The following is an 11,972-nucleotide window of genomic DNA, read 5'->3' as shown; positions in this document are numbered from 1 at the left end:
GAACTCAGAAATCCGCCTGCCTCTTCCTCCCGAGTGCTGGGATTAAAGGCGTGTGTACCACGCCTGGCTATTTCCCCAATTTTCAAGCTCATTTATTATATGAGTATTATTATATGAATGGTTCGTCTTTTAAAGATAAGGAATTCACCGCCCCGCTCCACCCCCACCCCCAACGATGCCTAATAAAGGCTTCTGTACATGGAGCAGAAAGTGCTCAGCAATACATATTGATCACCTGTAGAGGACCTTGCGCTCTACAGAGCACAGAGAACAAAGCTGGTCCTGGGAGGTTATCAGTGCACTGAGGCAAAGCAGGTATTTGGTTCTATGCAATTTCATCATATGTGTAGGTTCATCTGACCATCTCGATCAGGATCCGACTCTCCATCAGAAGGATCCTCGAGCTGCCTTTTTCTAACCCTCACTGCCTCTCTAATCCCTGACAAGCACTAACTGTCACCCTCTATAATTTTGTTATTCTGTAAATGCTGTTTAAATGAAATCATACGTTATGTAACCTCTTGAAATGGGTGTTTTTCACTTAACATAATTCCCTTGGGATCCATCCAAGCTGTTTCATGGGTCAGTAGTTTGTTTCTTTTTATTGTGGAGTACATGCTGTGAGTAACTAGATGGGATCATTTAGTTTCAAGAGCTGAACTGTCTTTTTAAAGTATCACCTAAAGCTACAGGTTTCCAGCTAGGCCTGGTGGCTCATGGTTAATCCCACCACTTGAGAGACAGAAGCAACAGGATTGCTTAGGATTTGAGGCCAGCCTGGTCAACACTGAGTGTCAGGTTAGCCAGAGCAAGAGCCATAGTGAACTCCTCCTTCAAAACACACACACACACACCAAAAAACCCAAACAATCAAAAACCATAAGGTTTTCTTGCACAAACACACAAATGCACCTAACTTTTCTGTGAGGTTACACTTTATGTTTGGCTGTATCCACGTAAACCTTAGAGCACTGTTAGCAATATCCCGAGACCCGTCACCTCCTGCCTCGGTGTGAGCTTTCCCTGGGTGGGGTGCAGCGCTCTGTGCTTACTCTGGAGGCCGTTTCATGCACCAATACCAACAAGTATTTCTGAACCTTTTCCCAAAGACGTTATGAAAGGAAACATCCTGATCCCCAGCTTCACTCACTGTATAAGGATGCTCACATTGGTATTCATTGTTGGCGCTGTACATGTACAAGTCATGTCTTACATATTTTGTAAATTCAGATAAGCCTTTAAAACAGAAAAGCCTATATAAGCAAGGAACGGTGGAAATGAGACTAAGAAAGGGTCGGCAGTCCTGGCGCCTGTCAGTGCTAACTTGGGTTGTTTGTGAATTTACCTGGGGTAACCTGTGTATTTCTAATGTGTTTGGAAGCCTGGAGGTGTTAATGATGTGTTGATGGTTAAAACGTCTTTTTCTGAAAAATTAAGTAACTGAGATAATGCTGCTTTCGATGTCACCTGTGTCCTTAACTAACTTATTATGCTAATTTCTCTGCTGTGTGTTAGAAAAGGTTGCCCTCAGAGTTAATGGAAATGCTACGCTGCTCCAGCCAGTGTTGCCCTCAACTTACAGTGGGCACACAGCCCAAGAAACCCACCCTAATAAAAAAACGTCTTGAATTGAGCATTTGTTTGCTATACTCAGCTGTCAGTCGTCCCCACAGGGGCTCTGTGCCCACGGCTGCCCAGCACTGAGAGGAGAGAGACTCTAAATCCGAAGCATGGTTTCAGTTCAGTGTGTATCATTTTGGCCAACTCCACAGTTGAAACAGTTAAGCCATTGTAAGTTGAGGGTCTACTGATACCGGTTTTTATGTGTTTCTTAAAAAGTTACTCTCTCTCATTAGCCTGGATCATGTACTGCTTGCCAGGAAATGTTAAGTTCTGAATAAAGTGGCCGAAAGACTTTACACTAAGAAGAAAATGGAAGATGCAAATGGTTTTCTTTTAAAGAAGAGGCACATGGTGGATATTTAAGCAATGTGTTTTATATTTAAATAACTTTTATGACATTTGAAGTTCTTTGACTAAAACAACCTTCCCTCCCTCACTGTTTCATGTAACCTAAGTCTGAAGGCTGCTGTGGGGGGGATTCTACATCCAGGCATCAAAGAACACTGTCTTACATGGCTGTTATTGAAGTATATGACCTTGTCTGAAAGCTGCAGTACCTAACATCTCTGTTGTGTGCATTCTACATATGCATTGATCTAAACCAGACATAACCCATCAATTTTTCTGAAACTAAGTTGTGTCAGAGATGAACCATCTGCTCAGAGACTTCTCAGCAGAGCGCAAGAAGCACACTTGTTCAGTGATTCCAACAGCACGCTTCTGGCCGGCTCGCTGGCAGTTCTGTGGCGACTGCAGAAGTCTGTCTGCTCTTGAGATCTACAACCACTTGATGGAATTTGTGATTGAATTTTGCATCAGAAGCCACAGACTTAGTGCAGTGTTGTAACTGCTGCGAGTGGGCTGTTGATGTCTTTCTGCACTTAGAATTTGTAGTTGAATTTTGCATTGGAAGCCACAGTTCTTCACAACATTCCTGATGGTTTTCAAGAACAATGAAATATACTATCAAGAATTCACCCTGCCGTTGGTGTTGATTGAATGTAATCACCGGCATGTGTGCTGTTGAGTTTACGTCCACATATTCTTGTTTGTTTTTTAAAGGGGACAGGGGAACCAAAGCACATCGTCAAAAATGAGATGGCACGAAGGGCATGCAGCTGGCCAGCTCAGCATCAGCATCAGCCAGATCAGCATCAGCATCACCCAGCAAGTCTTTAGATGCTTTAATCACCGAGGATGCAAGATCAAGTCAGCAATGGGAGGGAGGCAGGGCCGGCACAGGTGAAGATGAAAACCATTTGAACTGGGTTTTTTAAATTAAATTTCATATATCAAAGCATTTAAAGCACCTTCTATCAACAAAACTTTTTCTTCTGTAAATATCAGTTAGGTAATATTTATTTTATATATTCCTATGAGAAAATGATCATTGTAATGTTGACATTTGTGATGATTTGTCAGTCTGTACATCTTAACTTATTATGATTTAATCACCTAAAATTGATACATTGTCTTGATTTATAGGAAGGTATCTAAATGTGAGAGATTTCCAACTGTTCCATTGTGTTTTATATAGAGCTACAGCCAATGCACTCTTGAATTTCTCAGGAGCATTGCAAGGCAAAAAAAAAAAAAAAAAAAAAAACCCTTCCAAATAAAAATGATATAAATTGGCTGTGTCTTCGTCCACAATAAAAACACTTGGGAAACAGCTGCTGGTGTCTCTTGAGGAGAAACGACTTGCACGGATTGTCTGATGACTTGGGTGTTCACTCTTTCTGCATGTCTGCTGCAGGAATTCAGCCTTGGATGCTAAGTGTGGTTCGCTTAAGACTCTCAGGATGGTGTGTGAAAGGAGGACCTGAGGGTTTAGCTGGTGGGCTTCTCATTGTCCCGTTCAGAGGGCGTAGTGTGCGTCACTGGTCACTTAGTCTTTCTCCAAGGTTGTTCAGACATCTTCATTTGCTCTTGGGCATAGAACTTATTTTTAACTCTTAGTGTGATAGCATTGGAAGGAATGGAGTTTTAATTTGATAGTTGAATTGGAGTTCAGACTTTGATCCCTTTTGTGTGATCTTTGACAAAATTCCTTTGTCGCTTCATTTTTTCTCATCTGAAGTAGTACCCACCTGATAGCAGCCTTGTACAGTTACAAAGAACAAGTGACAGGTTTGTTCACATGTATGTTACATGAATAATTACAAAGCTGTTGAATTTAGGGATCAGGAACTTTTGTTTGGGTTTGACTAGAGAGTGGATGGAAGGGTGGGAGCAAAGGCTTCTTTGTGGTGTGGTTGGGTCACAAGCGCATATAGTGTTTGCAGGCAGCTCTGCTGACATTAGGGATGGAGAGAGCATCCTTCAAAGCAGAGAGACAGCGTGTAGAGGCTGGGGGTGGGGGCAGAAAAAGGACAGCGAGGAAATATTGGTGCACAGATGGAGTGACTCTTCAAATGGGAAAGACCCCATAAGGGTATGGACAGGAGCGAGAGAGGGCTACAAATAGGTTGTATAGGGGTGGGTTACGAGGAGTCTGCTGAGAAAGAGGGAGGAAGAAATCTGAGGCTTGGGCCAAGTGATGAGACGGACACATATACAGGTGACAGAAGTGTGAGAACTAATGCTGGGGTCACAGGTGCTGGAGGGCCCTGGTTTGGGCTGGCAGACAAATGGGAGGAGCATGTCTTGAAGGAAACAGGCTTAGTAAATTCAATACAGACAGACAATGGTTTTAGCCTTGATCAGTTCTGGTGGGTACAGATGTTGCAACTGAACCTTCTTGTCTTCTTGTCCTTAACTTGGGTCATGTGAATAGAGATGTAACTGAGGGGTTTATAGCATGTTGTCAAAACGTTGCACATACTATAAATTACTAATCCGTTATAATTGCAACAATATTTATCTTGGAGATAAGGAGTAATTTAAAATATTACTTAGATCACTTAAGGCAAACATTTGAACCTTTAGTTGGTTTTCTGCCTTGGCTCCTACTGTGGAGCCTTCATTGAGCCATGCTGGGGTTAAGATGTCAGCTTTGCCCTATAATGATGGCCTGACTGAGAAGTCTCAGCTGTCTTCTTACACATTCTTTTTCAGCTCTAACAACCTTCAACTTCAGTTCACTATTCCTGGCCCTCAGTTAAATCTGGGTGATTTGAAGGATTTGGCTGAATTTCATACAAAGTTTAAGTTTGTTTTCTAGATAGCCCAGAAATTCCTTAACAACCCAAGATACATTTTGTTGTTGTTGTTGTTGTCACTTTAGAATACAAGGCATGTGTCCATGTTGAAGTGTGTAAGTTCTCTCACAGTAGAGGGTTTCTACCCTCGAGCCACAATGACTGGGTGTGTGTCCTTAACTGTAGGCATTTCCAGAAGGCACTTCCCCTAACAGCTGGCGAAACAAAGCAGTATAAATCTGCCCTGGGTTTCCTGTGTGGCTCGTTTAGGTAGTAGGAGCCATGACATCATGAGTCATGTGTGAGTCCCTTAACCAAAGCTGTTTTCAGGTAGTGTCCTCAAAAAGGGACCATCAGGATAAAATTATTTTATTACAGGTTAGCTTAACTTAGTGTGTGTGTGTGTGTGTGTGTACACACACTTAAGTTCTCCAGAGGCCAGAAGAAGGTGTTCGAGGCCTGAAACTAGAGTTACAGGTGGCTGTGAGCCACCCAATCAATGTGAGTGCTGGGAACTAAGCCCAAGTCGCTGGAAGAGCACTGGACACTCACTCCTAAGCATTAAAAGGCTGGGAGCTGGGTCTTGCGGAGATCCTGTTGTCCTTGCCTCCATCGTGCTCGTGCTCGGGTTTCAGCCATGGGTCACCACTCCCAGTTTCTTTCCTACTTTGGACCTCAGATTTACTTGCTGAGATTAACTCTGCTGTCAATCTTCGGTGTGTGACGTGCCAGCACATGGCTATTAGGGGCATTTGGATGGCCATTATGAAGAGATCAACCAATCGTCCCCAAAGAAAGGGGACTTGAAGGTTCTGGGAGTTACCAGTCGGGAAGTTGACAAAGGCAATCAGGAACTTAAACACAGTTTCTGAAAGGCTTCTAGTACTTTGTATAAGAATCATTGGAGTCTGGGCCCTGTCTTCCTGCTGCAGCTCTACCCCCCTCCCCGCTCCCCTCCCCTCCCCGCCCCCAACCTCTGAGTGGATCATGAAAACCAGCAGCTTTAGAGTTAGACTCTGCTGGCAAGGAAGGCAGGAGAAGGGTGGTGGGCCAGCAGGAATCCACTGTGCAGCAGCCCTGTGAGGAGGGAGGGTTGTAGCTAGCTAGTCAAGGCTGATGTGACCTTGGGCAGGGGGGAGGCCACCAGGTGCAGGGGAGACCAGACACAGCCTGACTGGGAGGGAGATCTGGGCCAACAGCCCGAGTGGGCTGTTCCACTTGCACACACAACCTCCTACTACGTATGGAAGTCTTGGGGTCTCTGGAGGTTGAACAAGAACAAATATTGCTGACTACTGGTCTCTCCAGGATTGAGCCTGGGAAGTCAGACTAGAAATTCAAACACAAAACCAAAACCGATCAGAAGCAGCAGCTTTGCTTTCCCGTGGTGAGACAAACGGCCAGAGTTGTATAATTTAGTGAAGCTAAAAGAATCAAAAGCATAGATCAGAGTCAGTTGCTGCGCTATAACCAAGATTGTCCAGTTTCCAACCAGAAATAATGAGAAATGTAAAGAAGAAAGTATAACCCACATCCAGCAAAAGGTCAGAAAAATCTGTGGGCCGAGATGCTGGGTTTGGCCCACAAACACTTCAAAGTGTGATTGCAAGTCCAGAAACTTCAAGAATGTCCAAAGAATGCAGAGAGCAGGATGAGCCTTTGCTCTCGGGCCTCATCGTATCATAACAGTGTTGTGTTAGAGAAGGCTTAGAATAAGGAAAGCTTTGAACACAGACACAAAGGAGCGAATAACAGCAAGTTGCATGCCCAGTGCCAACAACCCAAGCCCACCAGTTCCCATTTCATCTCAGACTCCCATCTATTATTTTTAAAGCATTTGTTCTGTTGCACATGTTGCACACCAAATAAGGAGGCAATCTTGTAGTTACTCTGTGAAGGATGATCTAGACATCAGTGAGTGCTTCCCCCAGTCCCGACCTCTCTAGGAATGACTTTAAACTCCAAATCCATCACATCTGGATTCACAGATGCTAACACAGGTTCAGGCCAGGGAGGCATGGAGCTTCCTATGGGAACATCTGTGGGTGTGACCTGGGTCTGAAGCCTCTATACTTGACATCTTTGTGTTGACATGAACTTTTAAAGTCCAGCATTACCCATTGCTCACAGGAAGAAAGCAGGGCATGTATAACTCTCACAGCAAATTGGGGCAGGGGAAGAGGCACCACGCAGGTCATGTCTAAGCCTAGAAATGAGGAGATGCATAGTCATTTCTGTGACAATGTTGGATACTGCAGAACGTGACCAAGTAGTCTTTGACCCTCACCTTCTCTAGAGTGCCAGGCATGGTCCCAGATTCTTGACCCTTATCACCTGGGTTGAACCCAGGTGACTTTTTGATAGATTTTTATAATCTGATCCCATTCCCTACCTGTTGCCCCAAGTCTGTTGTTCTAGGCACAGAAAACTGGATCAGGTATCAACATCTTCCTATGACCCTAGAAGACTCATCCCAGCAAAATTGCCTCAAACTTGAGTAACTTGAAATTGTTTCCCCTAATTTGAAATGAAATGTTGGACCTCCTTTTGTGGTTGTGTTTCATACTCAGCAGGCTTTCAGTGCAGCTTTAGAGGAACGTTTTAGAATAGAACGTTCCCCGGAGCAGTCCGAGGTAGATAACTGGGCATCATGTTCACAGATTAACATGTCAATCAAACTCATCAGATGCCCATGGATATTGCCAGTTAAGTCTGAACCATGTTATCAAAAGGAGAGTTTATCTAGGGAGGGGAGAAAAGGCTATACTTCTGGCTGGCAAGATGGCTCAATGGTGCAGTCATGAGAAGTGCTGTTCATGCCTCAGCGTCCATAACACACCAGTAGTCACTGCATGCTGTAACCTCGGCTTGCGGGGTTGAAGTCAGAAGGACTGCTGGACTCTTGGCTTCCAGGTTCAGGGGAATAACCCCGCCTCAAAGAAAAATGTAGAGAATGATAGAGGACACCCAGCCTCCTCTGCTGGCCTCTGACAAGCGCAGGTTTCCTCCAACACACTAGCAAGTGTGCCCCGCACCAATGAATACTTAAAAGGGGGAGCCTCTGAGGTGGGTCACTGAGTAATGGTACTTGTGCAAGCTTGGCTGTCCATAACCCAGGTAAAAGTGGCAGGAGAGAACTGACTACCCAGTAGTGCCCACTGACCTCCACTTATGTGCTACACGCACAGGGGTGAAAGAAAGAAAAACCCACAGTTTTGCCAGGAAAGTGAAAAATTAAAGTTTTTTTTTCCTTATCTGTAGCCATGTTGGCCTGGAAATTCACTACATAGCCCAGGCTAGCCTCAATTTTACTGACAAACCTCTTGCCTCAGCCCCTGACACCCCACCATAGGCTAGTTCTGGGTGAGAGAGATGCTGTAGCAGGTAAAGGTGCTTGCAACCATGCCTGGTGCCTGGGATTGATTTCCGGACCCACACAGTGGAAAGAGAACTGTCCCCACAAGTTGTCCCCTGACTTCCACGTGTGTGCCATGTAGCATGCTTGCACCCACACCCACACATGCACGTGAGCACATGGACGTGCAAAACTAAAGGTAAAGCAAAATCTTAATTAAAGATAAATTATTCTTCACAAACGTCCCAACTAAAGACTGAACCTCCACAAACCTGCACTCAGGATTAAACATTCGATTTCATTTTTTCCCCCACTAACTGTTGGCATGCTTTTGAAGTCATTCCTTATTCTCCAGCGTTCATGTTCTCTGACAGCATGGAAGGTCTTCCTTTTACACAGAAGCAAGTCCAGGTCAGGATCCACATACTGTGTTTCTGTGGCTGCCCTCTGCCTCGGTTTAGTTCAGTTCACTGTTGCGCCCCCTCCTTGCTCTCCCAGGGTCCCACAGGCATTCCTCAGACTCCCTGGCCAACTGACTCTCACTTCAACCTCAGTTCCTATGGGTGGTCTGGCTCCTGGGTTCTGTGGCACTGTCTACAGCAGTCCCTCTAGACCCTGGGCAGTGACTGCCTGGTGTGGCCTGACTGGTTGCTTTAGCATTCCATGTGGCTTTCTAGCTCTTTTAACACTTGAACTAGCTCCCAGCCTTCAGTGCCCCCAAATGCTGGTTGTTTTCTTCCTGCATAGTTTAGATGGTTGCAGGCTCACCCCCACCTCCGTATGTCTAATGTCTTCACTTCCCCTCCCCACCGTTTTATTTGTAGAGTACTGATTTTTTTTTTTGTAATATTTTTTTTTACATAGTCTTAAAAATTTAAGGTCTGACTGGGCTATAGAGACAGAATCTTGCTATGTAACTCAGGCTAGCTTTTAATTCACCCTGTAGCCCAGGCTGGCCCTGAATGCATTATCTCCCTATCTGGTCTCTAGAGTGCTGGGAGGTGTGTGCATTATACCTGACTTGAGGTTCCATTTTGTTTGTGACTTTCGTCCTTTTTGTAAAAACCAACCAACCAACCAACCAACCAACCAACCAACCAACCAACCAACCAGGGTCTCATTATGTAGAGTTGGCTCTCCTGGAACTTGTTATGTGGACCAGACTAGTCTTGAGCTCAGAAGTCAGCTTGCCTCTATCTCACCAACCCCAGACTGAAGGTGTGCACCACCACATCTTTTGGGATTGGGGAGGAGGCTCCGTCTTCCTATGGGAGAAATGCCAACGCTCTTTATCTGACTCTCTCTTGCTCTTGTGTGTGTCAGGGGTGGGGTGGGGATGGAGTTAGGGCTGAGAGTCTCACTTTACGTTAGTTTTTGAGACAGAGTATCTCACTGAACCTAGAGCTCATTGGTTCAGAGATTTCCAGGAAAGTGTCCATCCCCAGCGCCCAGCACGAGGGCTCCAGATGTGGGCCGACTCACCAGGCCTTAGTGTGGGTCCTGGAGGTTCAAACTCAGGTCCTCGTGCTTGTGAGGCAAGGACTTTATTTATAGCACTTTCCCTGGCCCAAGAATAACTTAAAAATAAATAGGCCCTTTGAGTCAGGCAGAGCTCACTCTGTAGCCCAGGATGGCATGGAAATCCCCATGTAAGCCCAGGCTGGCCATGAGCTCCGTGGAGACAGCAAACAGCCTCAGCCTCTTGAAGGATGGAATTGCACACCTGAGCTGTCATCCCTGGATTATCATGGGTTCTTTCAATTGTTTTCTACTACTTTGTGTTATTGCTAGCATAGCAAATTCATCATCAGGTGAAGGCTAAAGTCATGCTGAGAATTAGGAAAGCTACCAGTCACATATGGCTATTAAATGAAAACTTAAATTAGTTTTGAGTGAAATCCAAATTTCAGAACATTTAAAAACAAACAAACAAACAAACATGTAGTTGCTAAGAAATTAGAAGGACCTGGAGTGTCAGTTAGAATGGAGATTCAATGGTTACACCCCTGCAACCACAGAATAATCAAAGTATGGTTAAGGCTTGGAGGACATAAAGACAGCAGGCGTGTCATAAGACTGTTGCTTATGAGTGAGAAGAGCCATGGTAAACACCCTCACAGATGTGCTGTAACCACCAGGATGGAGCCAGGGCTCGTGAGGGAGGCTGTCTGGACCAGCCGGAGGTGCCTGTGACTAATGGGGAGATGGTGCCCACTAGAAGAGAACTCAGTTTATGACCTAAAACTTGCTGCTTGGGACAAGGCATGCAAATCTGGGATGGCCTTCAGCCCCCTGAGAATGAGAAAAATAAATAAAAGAGCCTGTGTTTCCCACCTGTGGTGCTGAAAGCCCTCCCCTGCAGAACATGGGGATGCCATCTATAATCGTTGGCATACAGTTTTAATTATTTGTCAAAAATAAGAAATAATATTGTTCATATGAGTATTCATACCTGCGTGTTATTGTGTGCATGCACATTCAGGTGAGTATATATATATGTGTATGTGGTTGTGTGATGCATGTACAGGTGAGTGAGTGTGTGTGTGTGTGTGTGTTTGTGTTATGCACATGCATGTGAATGTGCACATGCACACATGTATGTTTGGGGGCAGAGTTTAACTCTAGGTATCCTCTCCAGTGCTGTTTCCTTTCTGAGGCAGGGTCTCTTACCGAACCTGGAGCTCACTAGACTGGATGGCTAGCAAGCCCCGGCATTCTCCTGTTTCTGACTTGGCAGTTGGGCTTGCAGTGCTCACTGCCATGCCCATATTTTTACCTGGGTGCTGGAACTCAGGTACTCATGTATGACTGACTAACAGAACCATCTCCTCAATGCCCCACCTCAGTTGTTGGTGTTTGTTTGTTTGGTACAGGGTCTGTCTGTGGCCCTGGCTGCCCAGAAACTTGATATGTAGACCAGGCTGGCTTTGAACTCACAGAGTTCCACCTGCCTCTCCCGCACCAGTGTTAGGATCAAAGGTGTGCACTACCATGCTTGGCCCAGTTTTTTAGGTTTTCCGTTTTTTTTTTTTTTTTTTTTTTTTTTTTTTTTTTGGTTTTTCGAGACAGGGTTTCTCTGTATAGCCCTGGCTGTCCTGGAACTCATTTTGTAGACCTGGCTGGCCTCGAACTCAGAAATCCACCTGCCTCTGCCTCCCGAGTGCTGGGATTAAAGGCGTGCGCCACCACACCCGGCTATTTTCTTCTTCTTCTTTTTTTTTTTTTTTTTTTTTTTTTTAGGTTTTCCTTTTAATAAGAACCTGATCTTACTGGGCTACTAAAGAAGCTAGGAGCTACTCATATGGTTCATTTCATGTGAATTATAGGTAGGCAGTGAGGTCATTTGAACATCACACCATTTAAAAGTTAAATGTGTCAGACTCCCAAACTTGAATTCATATTCTATCAGAAGACAAATAAACAAGAATGAAATAGACACAATGGCAAATGGAAACATGACCGTAGCTAATCCTGAGCTGGAGTCTGGAGCTCCATGAAGGCTTCTTTATTTGTTTTACAGAACTATATGTAAAAACCACAGTCTGTGAAACAATGCAGGGAAAGCCCAGACATTTCTATGGTTTGCTGAATTACCACGAAATTCCAGGCATGTGCAGAACATCCCAGTATCCTGCTCGTGCTTACCATGCTGGAGCTTCTAGATACAATAAATAGATTCAACACACACACACACTGTCTCACACACACTTACACATTTACACACACATTCACACAGACACATACATACACATACATACATTCATACATACACAGACACATACATACACATATATACATACATACATTCATACATACATACAGACAGACACACACCCATACCCACACCCCCCCCC

Source organism: Mus caroli, chromosome 12 (genome assembly GCF_900094665.2).
Source record: "Mus caroli chromosome 12, CAROLI_EIJ_v1.1, whole genome shotgun sequence".
Lineage (NCBI taxonomy): Eukaryota > Metazoa > Chordata > Mammalia > Rodentia > Muridae > Mus > Mus caroli.
The sequence above is the reverse complement of the archived record's forward strand: the minus strand, read 5'-3'. Positions refer to the sequence as shown.